Source organism: Alligator mississippiensis, chromosome 15, assembly GCF_030867095.1.
Source record: "Alligator mississippiensis isolate rAllMis1 chromosome 15, rAllMis1, whole genome shotgun sequence".
Taxonomy (NCBI): domain Eukaryota; kingdom Metazoa; phylum Chordata; order Crocodylia; family Alligatoridae; genus Alligator; species Alligator mississippiensis.
In genome coordinates this window covers 38,535,203-38,553,662 of record NC_081838.1, presented here as the reverse complement: position 1 = coordinate 38,553,662, position 18,460 = coordinate 38,535,203, and the positions used below count along the sequence as shown (strand labels likewise).

Genomic DNA, 18,460 nt, shown 5'->3' with positions numbered 1-18,460 from the left:
CAATGTACTCGTATTGCCATGAATCTTTTGGAGGAGGATGAAGCTGAAGTGAACTGTGGCTACTTGACTTCTGAATGGCAGGGGCACCCTGTGGTTTGATGTGCTTGAATTTGTGGGCACTGGCTTCACATCTTTACTTGGTTTCCTGAGGGCTCCTTTGGGCTAGGTACAGACAGTGAAAAAGCCAGAAGCTGAATCGATGCAATGTTTGCAGGTTAGTCTAGCCGGCATAGATTGAACTGAGAAACAAGGGAACACACATTCACTTTTGATTCCAGAAATGCAGACACATGCCTGCAGTGGCCTGGGCCAGAAGTTGTAGGATGCTAGAGCACACTTCCCACCCACTGCCAAAAGGAAGGGAGGAGAGAAGCTCTCCACCCTTCCTGCTTGAGTGGAGGGGGCAAGGCCAGGCCCCAGCCTTGGCCCAGCATGATGTGGCTGGGGAAGGGGTAGGGGGCTTTAAACCCCCACACTGGCCTGCTAGGGACCCCAGCCCTGGTCTTCCGGAGGGCGGAGGGGCAGGCAGCACCTGCCAGGTTTCTGGCCTCAACTCTCTGCTCAAAGTGGGGAGGGGGAGCAGTCCCTGCTAGGTTTTTGCCCTCGTGAGCAGAAGGTGGGGGGGCATGGCTATGCCCCAGCCAGGGGCCTCCCAGGCTGAGGTGGGAAGGTCCTCCCTGGCTGCATGGGACTGCATGGGTCTGCCTCAGGGGGAGGGGGACAGGTCCTGCCAGGCCCCTGTCCCCTGTTCAAGTGGAGAGCAGGGGCCATGGACATGCCCAAATCAGGGGCTTTTAGGCTGAGGTGGGGAGAGAGGGGGTTTAAACAACCTCCCTGGCCCTGGACCCCAGCTGGGGTTTGCCTAGAGGGGGCAGCCTCTGAAAGGCTTTTGCCCCCCCTTGCTACCCACTCTAGTGGAGGGGGGTTGTGGCCATACCCCAGGGCAGGGCTTGCATGCTTAGATGGGGAGGGAGTAAGGAACCCTGCCCTCACTCGCAGGATCCCTCGCAGAAACACTGCCCTCAGGGAACCAAGTAAGGTGTAAAACCCTCGCCCTCAGTGTGCCAGCCCAGGACTGGGACATGACCCCGGCTGGGATCCCTCACAGGCAGAGGAGTGGGGTTTAAACTCCTCCACCTGAGCCTGCCAGCATGGCCAGTGTCTGCCCATGCCCCTGCCTCTCTGCTCAAGCATGAAGCGGGGGAAAAGACTGAGGGGCAGCTCTGCCCCTGCCAGGAAGGCACCCGCTAACATTTAAATCAGTTTTCCCACCCCTGCCCCCTTCTCCCCTAGGCGGAGCAGCGATAGTGTTCAGGTTAGGCTGCAGAGGCGTGAGGCCAACCCGGCTCTGCTGGAGCAGATAGCACAGCCCAGGGCTGCAAAGCATCCTGGGATGCTGGGGGACTGTGAGTTAACTTGAACCCGGAAGGGGTCTGGGACAGAAGTTCCATCAAGTGGTTTGACCTAAATCAGTTAAGTCTGATACGACATCCAAGCAGGTTTATCTTAAACCGGTTTGGGCCATTTTGTAAGTAGTTTAAGTGCACTGAATTTCTGTTCTGTTACAGGTTTAAACCGGTTTCCGATCACTCTGTCCCTAGCCTTGCAGACTAGCCCTCAGTTGTGAGTGAGGGCTCTCAGTACTTCTTGGGATTAGGTCTCATTTGTCAGCTTTTTCAGTATGAGTACAAGAGGAGACTTTTAAAAGAAGGTCCAAAAGTAACAATGTTTGTTTGTTTGTTTAAATATAATTAACATTGAAGAGACTTTTCTGATTCTAATTCCTTCAGTTTGATCATGGGAATGAATAGTTTATTAAGACTCAATATCCTTATATTGCCTGCCATCAGTGCAGAGGGGAAATAAGTACACAGATCACTAAATTGCTTCAAAGCTACTTGGCAACTGCAAATTACAGAATTGATCATCAGATGAATTTGTACTTCTTTCAAAGAAGAGAAGACGAAAGAAAACCTATTTAGGATTCTCACAAAGAATAAATCCTCTTGCAAACTGCATTTTAATGGCTCTGTCAGTAAATGTGAGGAACTCAAGGCATTTCAACAGAAAAAGCTGCTGCTGTCCCTTTTGGCTCCGTCCTCTTCCTTTCCTGCGCTCTGCACAGCAGGACAGAGCGTGAACATTTAACTTGAGTCTTGCTGGCCTAATCCAGAGGCATTTTTTGTTTCCAGCCAGATGGTTTGTGCCTCTGGTCCATAAGAAAGCCTTTTTCATAGGAAGTAAGGGGACAACTTTCCTTGGCTTTAGCAATTTGCTATATGGGAGTTGGAGAATGGAGCAAAAACAGCAGGAAGGAAGGGTTTAGCAGAGGCACCAGGAAGTTAGTCTGTGTGCATATGGCTTGAATGTGAGTGGCATTGGTAGACACTGATATCAAGGAAAAGATTGGCACTGACTGTAGTGAATTTTGGATGGGCAGGGGAGGCAGTATCCTCTTGGATAACTGAAGTGATCTGAGGAAGGGCACTTGGTGCCAAAAAACATTTCTAACATTTCTCCCACTCCTATGGAAGTCTGCAGAAGCATGAGACACCACAATTGCTTCGGATGTTGTTTTTTTCCCACTGTTTTGTTCATAGATTGTCTTTGTTCTCATATTCTGAGCAGCTTCATGTCTTGCCTTCATCTGCACGCTGTTTTCCTGAATACGTTTGAGGCCGGGGCCTCAGCCTAGTTCCCCGATAGTTCATCACTAGGAATGCTTCTGTTTTGTAGCAGCCATCAATTTGTTCTCTTTTATTTGCAACATTTCCTTGACACACATACCTTGTGGATTTGAAAATCTCTTCCATTGTATGCTCCTATCATGTTAGTGGTACCTCTAATTTATCTCTTTTCTTGGAAGCCTTGGCTCAGGATGCTTCAATATGCTTCAGTGCCCATCTAAAGGCACTTGTCCACGTGCCACCACTCTTGTTTCCATGTTACACTTTTCCTGTGTCCGTGTGACAAAAATCACCGTTAAGCTAGCTAAATAGCATCTGTGTATCCACGTTGTCAGCTGATTTTATCATTTTAGATTTATTTTTTTTTATGGTGGTACTTTAAAACACCTCCGGGCATGTTTTTTAGTTTTACCTACTGAATTTCTTCCATGAGGGTTATTTTTATAGTTTTAAATTTGTAACGTGGATCTGACTTATACCCGAAAATGTGATTTTCCCTCCTTTGTGTCTTCTTGCTGGGTATCCACATCAAAGTAATGGTGTCTTGCCAGACTCCCATCAGGGTGTGAGCTGGGCTTGTGTACAGAGCTAACATGTAGGTACACATTTTGGCTGATGATCATAGGCGGTGGAAGGGGGCTGCTAATGCGGCTTACCCCCCCCAAAGCATGGGGCAGTGATAGGGTTGCAAAGCAGCCTGGCCATGGGCTTCCTTCAGCTGCAGCAGGGGTGGGGAGGGATGCGTAGGCAGTGGGGAGGGAGGGAATGGGGCTAGGGCTGGGAGAGAGACAGGCACTCGGGGTGAGACTGAGCCTCAAGCAGCTCATCTAGGGAGTGCAGCTCCTGCCGCTACGCACAGCCTGGGAGGCATGGGGGGGTGCATGCCCCCAGACCTGTGTGGGGCAGGGCTGGCTGCCTCTGTGGGCTGGGGCCAGGCTATTCCCAGCAGGGGTGGGGGCAGGATTATGCTGAGGGTGGGCAGCAGCAGCGCTGGGAGAGGGCTGCAGCCACCTCAATATACACCGTAGCCCACCTGACCCTGCTCCCAGTGCCGCCACCGTGCACCCGGAGCATGGTATGCCCCCCCCCCCCCCGGGAAGAGCCTGGCACTGCCCCAGTCCCACCCTGCAGCAGCAGTCCACGCTGCCTCACACAGATCAGGATCACGGGCTGTCCCAAGATGCGTGCACTGGCAGGAGCCATCGCCCCTCCCCGTGTGCCCAGGCAAGCCACAGCTCTGTCACGCAACCTGCCCCACCCCGCCTTGGCTGTGTAGGGCCTGGTGGGGTGGGCATGTGCGGTCCCAGAGGCTCCATCCCCTCCAGCCCAGTGGCACAGCTGAGGCTGGCCCCACTCCAGCCTCCGGCTCTGGGCCCACCTGGGTGTTATGCAGCTGGGAACAGGGCCCTGGCCAGGGCTGAGGCTGGCGTGGCCAAGCCTGAGGATGGGGAGGCAGCCAGCATAGGCGGGGCCAGGAGAGGGAGGCAACTGGGGCTGGGGCTGGTGTGGCCAGGGCCGGGGCCAGGAGGCAGCCGGGGCCGGTGCAGTGCAGCACCAGGCAATGCCACTCCCCCCCACACCTTTTCCTCTCCCCCCTCTCCCTTTCCTGTGGGTGGCAGGGGGGTATGTAGGCATGTGCACACGCTCAGCCCCACCACATTTTTTTTCTTTCATTCATCTGTGTTGACAATCCAGCTTGCATGTAACCCGTTCCATTTTAGAGCAAACAAGAATGGGCTTCTGACTTAATAAAATGAAGTAGGCTTTATGTTTATAAATGGATAAAGAGTTCCCTGTGTCTTAAGACAAACACAAGCAACTCAAAGGACACGTGAAAGTTTATTATAAAGGAGACTGAATAAGAGTCATAGTGGAAATACCTTTAAAAAGTGACTATTTTTGTATGGTCTTGACAAATGCTGATTAATGACCGTGCTGCCTAGACTTAGGATATAACATACAGCTGTAGGTAATATAATTTCTTACATGATTTATATCGCTTTCTTATAACACTTAGCAGTGGTGCCTTATTCTGTTTAGGTGCCCATTCATTTTAAGTGTATGTTAATACTTGACTGACCTGAAATGTTGTTGTTTGATAGTAAGGGCCGGTCAGCTCATTTTACACTTCAGTAGGTGGTTCTGAGGTTCTAAGTTCAGTGATAGATTAAATCTAAATAGTCTATTTTATTTGAAGATTTTGATTGAGCTTGCACATATATGTATGTATATTTATACTTGCTATGTGCCTGTTACGTTTAAAATATTGCACATACATGTATCGTGTGTGTTTGTAGTAAATATGCATATCGTTGTACTGCCAGAGATGGCTGGCAGTCAGAATTTGGTCACGTTATGCTAGGTGCAATACAAAGATGGAAAAGGGAAAGTTCTTGTATCTGTGCATGGGGTTTAAACAAAAGCTCGTACAGTGCATGCTATCATTGAGCCAAACAGAGTTGGAAAGTAAAGAGCTGAAGTAATGAATTGGGAAAAGAAGAAAGAAAGAGAGTAGGCTAAGGCAGAGACAAAAATATCTAGTTATTTAGACAGGCAAAGTGCTTTGGGTAAATGTGATATCTTTTATTAAACCAATAGTTGGACAAATTGTTCTTTGCAAGCTTTGGGGCACAAACTCCCAAAGAACCATGTTTGCCTATGTCCTTAGACTAACACAGCTACAGCCATCACTCCCAAAACAAGGTAGTTCAGAAGGTTTTGACCATTTTGTCCTCCCATACTGTGCCAGGAAGCACCTGTCATGTTAAGAGCGGAGGCTGCTTGAGGAGCAGCCTGCATGTATTGCAGGGGCTAATGAGGGACTCACTTGACCAGGAGAGGGGCTGGGCTTGAACTAAATAAGCCCAGTGCCTGAGCTGGTTAGGCAGTCTAGCCCTGGGAGCTACTGGGAGAGGAGCAGCAGGACTTCTGCCTTAACATCTGACCTGGGTGAAGCAGCACTGAGCCCAGGAACAGGCCGGCCAGGTCTTGGAATAGGTAAGTCTGGGAACAAGAGTGAGTGAGTGAGCGAGCCCACAGCCTCCAGAGTGGTGGCAGAGAGAGGAGGACCAGGGTGCCTGAATCCCAGTTAATGAATAGAGAGTGCCCGAGAGGGACAAAGCAGGCCTGGGGACAGAGGTACTGGTCTGAGAGGGCTGGTGGTTGTGGAAGGGACCGTAGGGGAGGTATGGAGGTCCCAACTGTCCCGGCAAGTGAGAGGGGCCAGAAGAATAAAGGGTCTGGAGCCCAGCGGGGAGAGAACTTGACCCCAGGAGAGACTAGGTACCTGGGAGAAGGTCCAGTGCCTGTGTGGGGGGACCAGGAGGGTCTGGTGCCCTGGAGGACTAGGGTGCATCAAGGGAAGCTCCAGTGCCTGGGCCTGCCAGAGGGCAGAGAGTCGTGGTAGCAGATCATCTGCGAGGCATGGGAGTGGGTACTGGCGAGGATGGAGCCCACTAAATTGGTCCTTAAGGCAATGACCACGAGCACCTGCGGTCCTAAGAGTAAGACCAGGTTTGGGAAGCCATGGGGTGGCCTCCCTTCAATCAGAAATTAATAACATGAAGATGTGGTGGGTGAGTAACAGCGTTTTAGCTCTAGTTTCTCCCCCCGTCCTTTTTTCTTTATTGAGAAACTTTTATTTCTTACTTTTGAATGAGGAGTAACGGAGCAAACAAGATGCTGTATGATCAGTAAATAATACACAACATGGGGGAAGAAAAGAGGAAAGCTGCTGAGGGAGGCAAATAGAAAAGTAAATGGAATTACATAGCTTTACAAGATGCAGATCCGCTGTGTCAGACATAAATAATGGCAATAGTTTCTGTCATTTGTATTTAGTTTTCAGAATGGACTCATGCTTTCTGCTTCCTTCCCCTATTAACCCTTTACTGAACCCTCCATCTGGCATGGGATATGTTGCTTTACATGCTCACTAAGTGCTTCCATGTCACTACAAAGACCTTTTAATGGCTTTTCTACACTAAGCACACAGAAGCAGTCTGAGAAGCAGAAAGAAACAGCCCTTGTGGATCAGAAACAAAAGAAAGGCACGAGACAAGGACAGCTGTAATGTAACTGAAGCTCAGGACTCAATCCTGCACAGTTAAAAAGGATGTTTGAGGGGGCAGCGAGAAATTATTTTAAGTGCTACTTTGACCTTTCCTCACCACAGTCCGACAGCTCTTCCTCTGGATTGGGCCTTTGAAGCCCCAGTAAGATAAGACAGTATAGTATTCCCCATTTTGTACAATTGGGAGTTGAGGCACCGAGAGAGATGAAGTGGCTTGCCCAAGTTCTGCGAAAATCTGCAACAAAGATGGAAACTCAATGGAGATGCAAGGCTTCAGGTTAGGTGCAATAAATGTAGCTTCATTTTTCCCCTCCTGCATCACTTCCAGAAGGAGGAGGAGCTCGAACTTGCCCTATGTGGAGTGGGATGTCATAATTAGCTGTTGTTTTCAGTCTCTCTCTAATAGTTTAGAAAAGATGTACCGCTACAGAGGCTTTGGGATTGTATTTTTATTTGGGATTAGGGGAATTCTGTCAGGTAAATGCTTGTGGATTCCTACAGCTCTGAAGATTGCTGCCATCATTTTGATGACATAAATATAGGATTTTGATCAGCACCTCCTGAGAGTCAGAAGGCTGGGGAAATGACTTAAAAAGTCTCTCTCCATTTTCCATGAGGTGCGAAGATCAAGAAGAATGAATTGATGTCTTAAAAGCACAGAACAGACCCTGACATTGTATCTCATTGTTTCACAGTATAAAGAAGAGGAAAATGGTAGAGGGCCAAGGTCACAGAAGCTAGTGAAAGAATAGAGAGAAAACAAGTGCGTTGAAGCCTGAAGCCTGCACAGGCTTGGACCTTTAGATTTCCTTCGTAAATAAAGCACTAGGGCTGTGCGAAGCTTCAGTCTCTGATTCAATTCAGCGGAGATTTGGCCTGATTTGGTGGCTGAAGCTCCGAATCCAGATGGAATCAGGAGACCCTTTAATCTCTCCGAATCTAATCGGAACCCTCCAAATCGATGTGGACAGTCAGCAATTCGGACATAGACACAGCTTTAAATGTTTTTTCTACGTGCCTCTAGGTAGCAGGCATGGCTCATGAATGCTGTGATGCTGGGGTGCATGGAGTGCCCCACAGATGTGTGGGGGGCCTCCCAGTGTGCCTGGCAGCAGACCCAGAAGTGGACCAGAAGCACATCCAGTCCACTTTCCGGTCTGCCAGGGAGTGCAAGGAGGGCGGGGGGGCCTCCATGCTCCCCCAGCTCAGCTACTGGTGCCTCCTGGGTCTGGGGGGGCACCCGGAGTCCCCTCATGGCCAACTGCTGAGCTGGAGGGATGTGGAGGGGGAGCCTCTTGCGCACTCCCCAGTGGATCTGGAAGTGGACCGGAAGTACGTCTGATCCACTTCCAGGTTCACCGGTGAACACGTGGAGGGGCCCCCCGCACTCCTGTGGGACACTCCATCCTCCTCAGCATCGCAGCGTTCACGAGCCGTGCCTGCTACCTCGAGGTGTGTAGAAAACACATTTCAAGCTGTGTCTATGTCCAAATCGCTGATTCTCTGAATCGGCGTCGAATCTTCAGATTCGGATTTGGCCGAATCAAATCGGGGACAGTGAGCCGAATGAACGAATCAAATCAGTGTCCCTGATTCAGGCTGAATCTGAATTGAATAAGGCCCATTTCAGACACCCCTATAAAACACTAAACTAGGATGCAGTTGACCTGGGTTTTATTCCCAGCTTTGCCACTAGAGTGCTAAATGACCTTTATTCCACAGTGATTTTGAAACTTCTCCCCACAGGGCTACATTTTCCAATATATTCTGACTTTGGCTCTTTCAATTTTCAGGCCCCTAGTCTGAGGCATTTAAAAACAATCTGATTGTTTCAGAGGGCAGGTGTTGGGCCCCTTCAAAATACCTAAAAATGAGCACCTAAAATGAGTAATAATGTAGGATAATCTGGACTGTATACTCTTTCTCTCACATGGATGTGCCTAAGTTCTGGGGCCAGAAAACTAGTAATAGAGACTGTCCATAAAGAGAAGCTGTGTATTTTCAGGTGTGAATGCATGTGGGGACACACGCACACATACGCACATGTGCATCTGTACAAAATAAACATCACATTTAAAATCCAGGTTTAAACTTTACATTACTTATTTTTCTTTCAAAAGATCAAACCTAGGTTCTACTTTTATTATTAAGTTTATTATCTGTGTGGAGAACTTTACAGTATTTGTCAACTGCAAGGTAAGTGGTTTTATTTCCTTTGAAAATGTTTGCTGTTTGGGTTTTTCATCTTTCTTTGGGAAAGGTAGCTTAATTGTAACAAGAATCAAATTTAAGGAATAAATCATCCTCCTTGTGCTGTCAGTGTTTGTCACTAGTCAGCAGTGACATTTCACTTCTGGTTCCCTGGTTAGTGGGAGCTAATATGGAACGTAAGTATGTGGCAAAGGTCAGTTTGGCAAAATAATGCCTATTTTTTTTCTTTTTCTTTGTCTTTTCTTTTTTAAATAAATGACTGAGGTGCAATAGCAAGCATGATGCGTGCAAATGTAGACAAAGGAATGTAGCACATTGGCTGTGAACAGATATGATGATTTATTTTCCAACGGACTTATGCATTAGGGAAGTTGGTTAGCAGCTAACCTATCCCACGCGGCCCAGAGCATAGGATTTGTTAAGGCCCTAAGGTCATACATATTCAGAAAGCCATTCTCCTCTCCATAGCCTCTTCTTGTGCAAGTTATTTTGACAGAGAAAGAACGGCTTGTCTCTCTCACTTTTTTTTTATAGCACAAAAATAACGAGCAGCAAACAGCACAAATAACAGAGTCCAGAGCCGTGGAAGACAAGTAATCGTCCATGCGCCCTTGCAGGAGGAATTACAATGAGGGGAGTTCAGACATCTCTCGTGGTTTCTCACCTAGCTGTCACAACATTGCAAAACTCTTCCTTCCACGAGTGAGTGGGAATGTTTGGTTCGTGTTCACTACTGGAGATGCGTGGGTGGACTTTGCCATGTTCACTGCTGTTCTCCATAGGAAATGCAAAACGTGGACAAAATCAATCTGTTGCTAGGGGGCTGGTTTTTTTCATATGCTTCATGCTCCTTGCATCATATTTTATGTCTTGATGAGCCACTGGTTCAGTGACCCAGAGCCCCAGCCTTTCTGAAATATTCCTTTTCATTGAAAAATGTGGACACCCCAAATTAAAAAAAAATCAGGGGAGCAGAATATTGGAAACAATGTTTTACTTCCTGGAAACAAAAAACAAGCAAACACCCTTTTCTCACTTTGGATGAAAATACAAATGTAGAAATAAAATTGGACTTTTCTATTCTGTTCTCTTTTCCGTTCTGTTCTTCTATTTCTCAGTTTTGTTGACTTTTTTACTGGGAATAGGAATCACTGATAAGCTGTAGTTGCAATTGCTTCTCTCGACAACTACTAATACTTCTGTGTACCACAGTTACTGTCTGGTTGGCCAGTTTAATTTTCATAACTGTTTTAGACTGCTACCCTTCAGCATTTCTCTTTGCAGTGTCTACCGTTCTTACGTTTCATTAGTTCTTAAAGGCTGAACCAATGTCTGTTGAAGTCAGCACAAACACTCCTGGATCCATTCCCATGCATCTTTGATGTATGAAAGTATCATTGACCTCGGTGGGTAATCTGCCTCCTGATGACTTGCAAAGGGGGCACCTTCAAAAGCATGTCGCAAAGTAGCAGATAAATACAGTACTGTTTTCTTTAAATAACAGATGAAGTATTCTCCCAAGTGTTTAAAGCAATGAGGGTCATCATTTGGATGTATGGCTCCTGTTCCTGGCTCTTCCCAGTAGTGACACAATAATAGTGACAAAACAATCATCTAAAAAAATGATGTCACTTAGCAGAACCGTAAGGACACTGGATTTTTGAAATGTAAGTGCTCAGCAGTATGTGAAAAGCAGGAACATTTAATGTATCTTAGGTTGAGCACCCTAAAATCATGGTACATCTCTGAAACGCCTTGAGCGATGTACCTCAGTTAACCCGTGAATAGACGAGGGGATAATTGTACTTAGTTTAGATGCATGCAGTTGAGATGGTTACTTTTTTGCAGAGTGCTCTGAGAACCTGTAATAAGATGCAATGCATTAGAAGTGCAAAATATTAATTAGTAGGTGTAGTTCAGACAGTAGCTCCTACCCTGGTTTGGCCAGAAGGGAGTCTGTGCATAGTGGACATTTCTTCCCTGAGGGAGAGGTATTTGACAAGCTCTCTAACTAACTTGTTTCTTCCGATTTAGCTATCCAGGTTGTTGCCACATTGGTCTAGAGGAAAAGGCAATCAGGACTCATAGTAGAGGTGATATCTTTTATTAGACCAACAAGGTTTTTTACAAAAAAATGTCTTTAGTTGCAAGCTTTCGGGCACAGACACCCTTCATCAGGCATTGGAGAAAAGATTGGAAAAGTTCCCCTGGGTACTTTGAAGTGCAGCAGGAAAATAAAGTGTCTGAAGTCAGAAATATCCCAGTCCTTCAGTTTTGTGGCAAATAACTGGCCCTGAAGCAATTGGTTGTTACAGTTGTCCTCTCAGCTGTAGTGTGTGTATGTTGCCCCTCTTTCTCCTGCTTGCCTTGCAGCAAACTTTTTGACAGGAACCCCAAAGACTCATATCTCAAAGGAAGGGGAAAAAGAACAGCCTGAGTTAAGAGGTCGACTTAAAATGATCTAGAGCTTCATTCAGTTAAAACATCCACAAGGGCATAAATTCTGAGCACGTTAAAACATTCCCTTATACTTTTAAGAAGGCGCGTTCACTACCAGGCTTTGATTGTTCCTCCTATACAGTGTTTAAGGCAGGGGTGGGCAAAATGCGGCCCGGGGGCCAGATGCCGCTCTCCAGGATGTTCTATCCGGCCCGTGGGACCCCTAAAAAATTTAGCCAGTCACGGCTTCCTGGAGAGCAAGCCTCTTCCCGGGAGGGGCCGCTCTGCAGAGCACTGCAGGGGGCTTGCAGGGCTCTGGCCCGCTCGGGACCCCGGTGCTACTGCACACACCCCGCTGCAGCTCTGCCAGCCCTGCAGCACAGTGCCCCCATCGGGAAGGGGCTCGCGCTCCCCCACATTATGACAGGGGCTGCTGCCCCCAACATGGACCCTGCCCTCTCCTGCTGCAAACGCGGGGAGGGGACATGGCCAGATGCTGGCCAGCAGGGTCCCTTAGGGTGGGAGGGGCAGGGACAGGGGTTACTCCTCCTCCCTCATCTGCCGGTGGAAGGGTCAGCAGGGGGCCTGTTCCCAGGCAGGGAGCACGGCGGCGAGGGCAGGCAAACCCAGCTACCAGTGGGGGTAGAGGGAAGACTAACTCTCCTGCTTTGCCTCAGTCGAGAGATAACGTTTGTCCTGTTACAAACCAGTTCAGCCTAGCCAGGTTAAACTAACCTGCAAAGGTTGAATCATTCCAACTCCAGCTTTTTGAATGTCTGCCCCTAGCCCTAATGTCCAAAACTTTTAATAGGTTCTTGCTTCTGAAGGCCACGGAAAATCTGTATACTGTGTGTAAAGGAGTATGATGCATCTAAAGGTAAGGGGCATGAGGGAAGCTTGTCAGTATTATGATATATTTTTCTCTTACACAATGATACTGCTTTTCCATAGTGCATGGGCATCTTGGATTGCTGGGACCACTTGATTTCTCTGTTCAGAAGCGCTACATGTGGGTCAGTGTTCAACCCTTTCTAAGACATTGGGCTCTGTCAGGTTGGCAGGTTTTTCACTTAGGCCTTGGGTCTTTCATTAATGTGGTGAAATGACCCAATTTTCCTTGTGACTCTGCTTCCTTATCAGTCAGTTGGACATAATGTGTCCTCCTATGAAGTGCTATAAGGTTTGGAGTGGAAATTTAAGCGCAAAGAGGGAACTAACTTAGATTTCCAGCTGTATCGCCAGCATCCTGTCTGACCTCTAAGAAGTCCTTTCCCTCCTTCAGTGCCCTTACATCTCTTCAGGAAATACAGATACCCCTTCCATACCTCAGAGGGCTAAGACGATGATCATCTGTGCCAGATCCTGTGGGAGGATTATCTGTGCTGGCCCAATTTTTTTAAAGTTACTTAGAAACCAAAATATGAAAACAGGATTTTTAAAAGGAAATCCTGTCATACGTGTTTGTTTCATTCTCAGTTAAATCCGTGGCAGATAAGCGCTTATGTACTTTTAAGAATCCCCCTTTGCATTTATTTCTATTAAATATCTTTTAAAAGTGACTTATTGCGAGTTGATTTGTTTTAAGCTCCTACACCATTTAGGTGTTTCTAAATCATTTGGGTATTGCAATGCTGAATACCCTCAACCTTCTGGGGTTAATCACCAGGGATGTGGAGCATCCTCAAAAAACTTTTAGATAAATACCAAGTATCTTCCCAGCTTCATCAGTGGCTACCACGCCTGCTATTTTCACCCCCCTGTGCCTTCACATTTACAAGTGACATGAGTTTTTCTTGTCAGCAGCTTGAGGTGCAGTTTCCCAGAAACCCCTTCACCTATCCCCTGGAAACTTGGTGGGCTTCATGCCCTCAGAAGGGGCTACCATCCCTGCTATTTTCATTCAAATCTGCCAAAATATGACAAAGTTATAGGCAGTTCTGTGCTTCCCCATTATAGCCTAAGGGCGAAACGTTGAAACAGTTGCAATGAAACAAAAAGGAACAGTGCTTTCAAAACAAACCGAAACTCAAAATGAAACACTGTCCCATCGAAATGGCGAAAAAAAAGTCAAAATGAAACGGTGCTGTTTCGCACAGCCCTAGAGAGCATTACTGTACTTAGGGTGTGATTGATGGCAAATAAGACACCAAAAAAGATCGGCAAATGGCAAGAAAAAAAATAGAAGAGTCATTAAACAGCGTAGTGTAAATCAGCTGTGCATGAAATAGAAAGGATTTGTTTCAAGCATCATAAATATTTTTCCAGTCTCTTATGGTCACACTTGAATATTGAAGTTCCATTTATAAATAGTTTGTGGCAGGCTAATGATCGAACTGGACAAGTTTTTGTTTTCCCTTCCTTCAAAGGAAAAAACAATAGAATTGAAAAAAATGTTTAAAAAGAAACAAACCTCGCTCTACTGTTTTGGGGATACAGGGACAAAAAGAGTTGGAGAGACCAAAAGAGTAACTAGAATAATTAACCAATCACCCTCACCCTCCTCCTCCTCCCCCTCAAATAGCACCCACTTGGGAATTGGAGGCACAGATAGTTGTCTTCCCCCCCCCATCCTCCTCAGTCCACTTCATCAGGCAAGTCTTAACAAGCTGTAGTTAATATGTGACTGATGGACATGTTCAGGAATTGTTATCTGTGCCAGAAAGGATGATGTGATAATATGTAAGTCTGACTTCTTCTTGTAGAACACAAGAATTGTATCTGTGTACTTCCATGTTGATCCCAAGCAGTGTTTGTGGATGATTATAAAGTTTCCTGGGTCAAAAGATTACTTATATAACCCCAGGTCTCTAACAACTAAGACTGATAGGGCCTAGCACATACTTCACACCATCTATTCATGTCTGCAACGTACTTGTAATATCTATTGATCACGTATAAATCATGTTTGGATTGAACTTGAATTTGAAAAGTGACAGTTTATAAAGTAATTTTAAACCTTGGACACTGAATACATTGATTCAAATGGATTTTGGAGCACAGCCTATTCTCACCTACTTCCATCCTTTTCTCTAATTTGGGACTCTCCATTTTTCTGTATAAAGGTTTGAGGTGTTTTAGTCCTTATTTACAGAGGAATGGGGGACCTAAAACACTGACTGAACTCAGTTGAAGTACTTCTGTCAAGGATGTCTAGCAGCTGGTGCCAGAGACTCTCAAAAATAGGGGTGGAAATGATTAGAAAACAAATATGCTGAGTTCCTGAAATTTCACTTAATCCCAAATCAGGGTGGAAAATAGGAACCTGAGGATTTTTCACCATGTGCTCTGACTTGATAGAAGTTAAGATTGGACTGAAATAAAATATTTTGACTTGCTCAGAACTGAATGTTGTTGTTTTTTACAAAATCAATACATTCCCAACACATCTTTTTAGATGTTGTTCAAAACATCTTTTCCATTGAAAAAGGTTGCTTGAAAAATTTTAAACCAGTTCTAACTCAAAGCAACATTTTTAGAAGGTATCTACATTGTTTTCTGGCTTGCTTCTCAAGGACCTATTACCCAGTCAAATGCTAGGCAAGCTTCTGCATGCTTCCCCAGCCAGCGTGTCTTGATCTTGCCATGGGGGAAGAATATTTTGAGGGTTTGAGAGGTTAAATCAGCCTCTGTGGTCATTTTAATGATTTGCTTGTCTGCTGAGAGTGGCAGCGAGGGGTGTCTGGAATGGATAAAAACACCCATGATAGCTGCCCTGAGACTAAAGAACACATTTTATGTGACACCTCAGAGCCATCACTTGATGATCTCTTCTGTTCATCTTCCTACCTGAACTGGATTGGAACTGGTGAGGTACTGTTTACAATCTCTGTAGTCATTCCTGGCTTTAAAATTATCTGAGAAAAATAAGGCAACACATTTGGATCCTGTACCATAGGGCCTTCTTTCTTAATGCGGTCTCTGTGTGCTGATTGTGAGGGCTACACAATTCAGATGGAGACCAAATGCTGTGGTAAAATTCACATTACATCCTTGAGCTTTGTTTTCAATCTCAGGGCAAGCTGCAAAAAACTTAAGCAGGGTACAAAATCATTATTTTAATGATAATAATTTACACTTGCATAGGAGCTTTCATCCAAGGAAGTATCATGTGAGAATTTTCCATTTATAGTCTCTCCAAGACATGGTAATTCTACCAAGGTAAGTATTATATTTTCTCCTTTGCTGCTGGAGAAGGGAAGAAAATGATTATTATGGCTTGTACTGTTGAATGCTTATTATAGCAATATTTTGCATTTATGTAGCATTTTCTTCTGAGGATGTGAGTGAGCTTTAGAACCATTAGTTTAAGCCTCAGGCTATTTCCATGAAATAGCATTAGCCTCTCATGAGGCAATGAAAGGCAGTTCTTCAGAAATGCTGCATGCTCATCATCCTGTTTGAAGTGCATGGCAGCTGAAAGTGCTCAGTGTTTCTAAAAAGCAGCTCTTATGTAAATGAGCCAAAATCATGTTACTTGAGTCCAATTCAGCACCAAAGCTGAAGTCCAGTCTCTTGCTTGGGACGTCCCCTGTGCCGAAAAAGAGGCATATCCTGTAGTTGTTTGTTGAGAGATGGGTTTAACGCCAGTGCTGATATTAAGTGGTGCCTGAGTTTTGTGGGGATGGAAAGCTTGGGTTCTCCTTCCAAATGTCCTTGAACTCCGTGGGAACTTGTCCACTGACTTGAATAGGATTTCAGTCTGTAGGCAACACTGCATAACTTTTACCATTTTCCATACCTGGCAAATAAAGCCGATTTTGCCGTTTTTGTTATGTAATAAATTCCCCGCACAGCAGCTCAGTTCTTTGGCAGCTATTGCCTTTCTGGAGGCTTTGCATAAATATATAAAAGCCTCTTTCTAATCCTTGCTCTTTTTTTTCCTTAAACAATTCTCTATGCACTATTTACTTGTTTAAGAACTGAAAGTGGATTTTTTCCCTGCTTTTGGAAAGCTGTAGGGAACCTTTCGTTTAAACATGTGTAAGTAGCATAAGGCAGGCCGATAACACCAAGTCAAAGCCATTTCATAGAAAGTGTTTCATAACTGCTAAATGGGCTTAGACTACTGTACTTTTTATGGAGAAAGTGCCCCAAATACAGGATGGGTAGCAGGATACATTCCCTTAATGATAAGTGACTGCACCGTTCTGGTGTTGGATTTATAGATCAGTGTGCCCGCCTCTGCTCTAATAGGTGTTCCCGCGCCGCCTTTGCCCGGGCCCAAGATCTCGTGTGCCCTGGGCTTACGGGCGAGGCCCAGCCGTTACCCCTGCTGACGTCAGGAGGACCCCTTAACTCGCCTGCCACGACTTTGGATGGAACTTCAGTGGGGGGTCCTCCCTTGGGGCAGCCCCCAGGGTTGGCGCCTTCCTCGGCAGGTACTCTCGGGGCTCCGTCCTCCCCTATACCCCGGCCACTCGCCACCTGAAGCTCTACCTTTTTGGCTTCCATGGTGTCCTTGGCCTGCCGCTCTCTTGCTCCCAACTTGCCATCCGCCCGTAAAGGTCTTCAGCTCAATGTTCAACCTACTGGGGTCGTCAGCCTGGCCCTTCTGCCTCGGCTCCTTCCTTAACCCTGCCGCCTGCGACGCGGCCGGTTCCCTCACCGGCGCTGCCGTTCACAATGCGGCCGGTTCCCCCACCGGCGCTGCCGTTCACAATGCGGCCGGTTCCCCCACCGGCGCTGCCGCCTGCGACGGGGCCCGTTCCCCCACCGGCGCTGCCGCCTGCGACGCGGCCCGTTCCCCCACCGGCGCTGCCGCCTGCGACGCGGCCCGTTCCCCCACCGGCGCTGCCGCCAGTCACCCAGCCAGCTCCTCCTCTGGTTCTGTTGTCGGTGATGCAGCCGGTTCCCTCACCGGCTCTGCCGACCGCCTCGGAGCCGGCCCCACCACCAGCACTGCTGCCGGTTGCATTGCCGGCTTTCTCGGGGCCCGCTCTGGCTCCGCCCCTTGTTTTCTCCGCAGCTGTGTGGCGGCTGATCTCCTCCATGCAGGAGCTCACTCCTCCGGTCTCCTCTCATCGGCCACCCCACTGCCTCAGCGGGGGAGCTTTTTGTTCCTTCCGCGAGGCGTCCTCTGCCCCCGCTGCTCTGCCGCAGCCGGATAAACGCTGATCACCCGCGCCGGCTCTTCCGGGAGGTAAGTGGGACTCTTTGCTGCCCCGGGGTTCCTTCGGCATCCCAGCTCCCCTGGGACAGTCAGTTTTAACTGCTAGTCTTGATTATGTCGTAACAATTTCATAGATGATTCTTGCTTTTTTTGTTCCGACAGTAATCTACTTTATTAATGTTAACTGGTGGTTGAGAGTGACAAATATTGATCAAACTTAAACTTTTAATGTATTCCAATTAGTGGATGGATGTGACATTATTATATGTAAGTAGATCACTCTCCCAAGTGTTTAATTGCTTTTAAAAAACAGTTTGGCTCTGCAGAGATTAGAGAACATTCCAAAGCTTTCATTAAAGGTGGAACTATAAGGAGGATTAATGATTTCAGTTACATTTAACTTTCCTTCATGCTCTGCAAAATATTATAATTTCATATACACAATAAATAGATGCATAATCATACAGGCAGAGATTGCTTTCTGGGCTACCTGTGAGGGTTCTTATATGGCTCTCAGTGCCATGGTGTATTAATGTATATCCTATATTAATGCATTTGTCCTGAAACACTCTTACAAGGTAGAGAGTAATGTTTATCCCTAACTTACAGATTTAAGGGATAAGGGAGATGAAAAGGTCAGACCATCTTTCTGGTATGGACTCATATTGTGTTTAACACAGCGGGGTCCTGGTCTGGGATTGGTGCTCCTCAGAGACGCTGCCTTGCAAAATAATATCAAATTTTCTAAAATGATAAGCTTTGGGCAAAGCCCATTGTGATACTTGCGGACCAGATACTCAAACGGGATCTGAGTTGTTTTAAAAACCTGGGCACGGAATATTGGAAAATCTGGTTTAAATCACTTGCTGGGATTGTTGGCATAGTTGAGACTCAAATTTAGGTCTCCAGAATTTATGGCTGCCTATATACATGCTCGGTGTG

General features: G+C 46.6%; 1 long non-coding RNA gene across 1 annotated transcript; it reads right to left on the bottom strand.

Moving 5' to 3' along the window:
* Positions 1 to 9,292: 9,292 nt before the first annotated feature.
* LOC132245875 (uncharacterized) lies at positions 9,293 to 17,158 on the bottom strand. Its single transcript, XR_009457592.1, has 2 exons — positions 16,846 to 17,158; positions 9,293 to 16,147 (listed from the first exon to the last, which is right to left on the bottom strand). It is a non-coding gene; the product is annotated as an uncharacterized LOC132245875 (long non-coding RNA).
* Between the last annotated feature and the right edge of the window lie 1,302 nt (positions 17,159 to 18,460).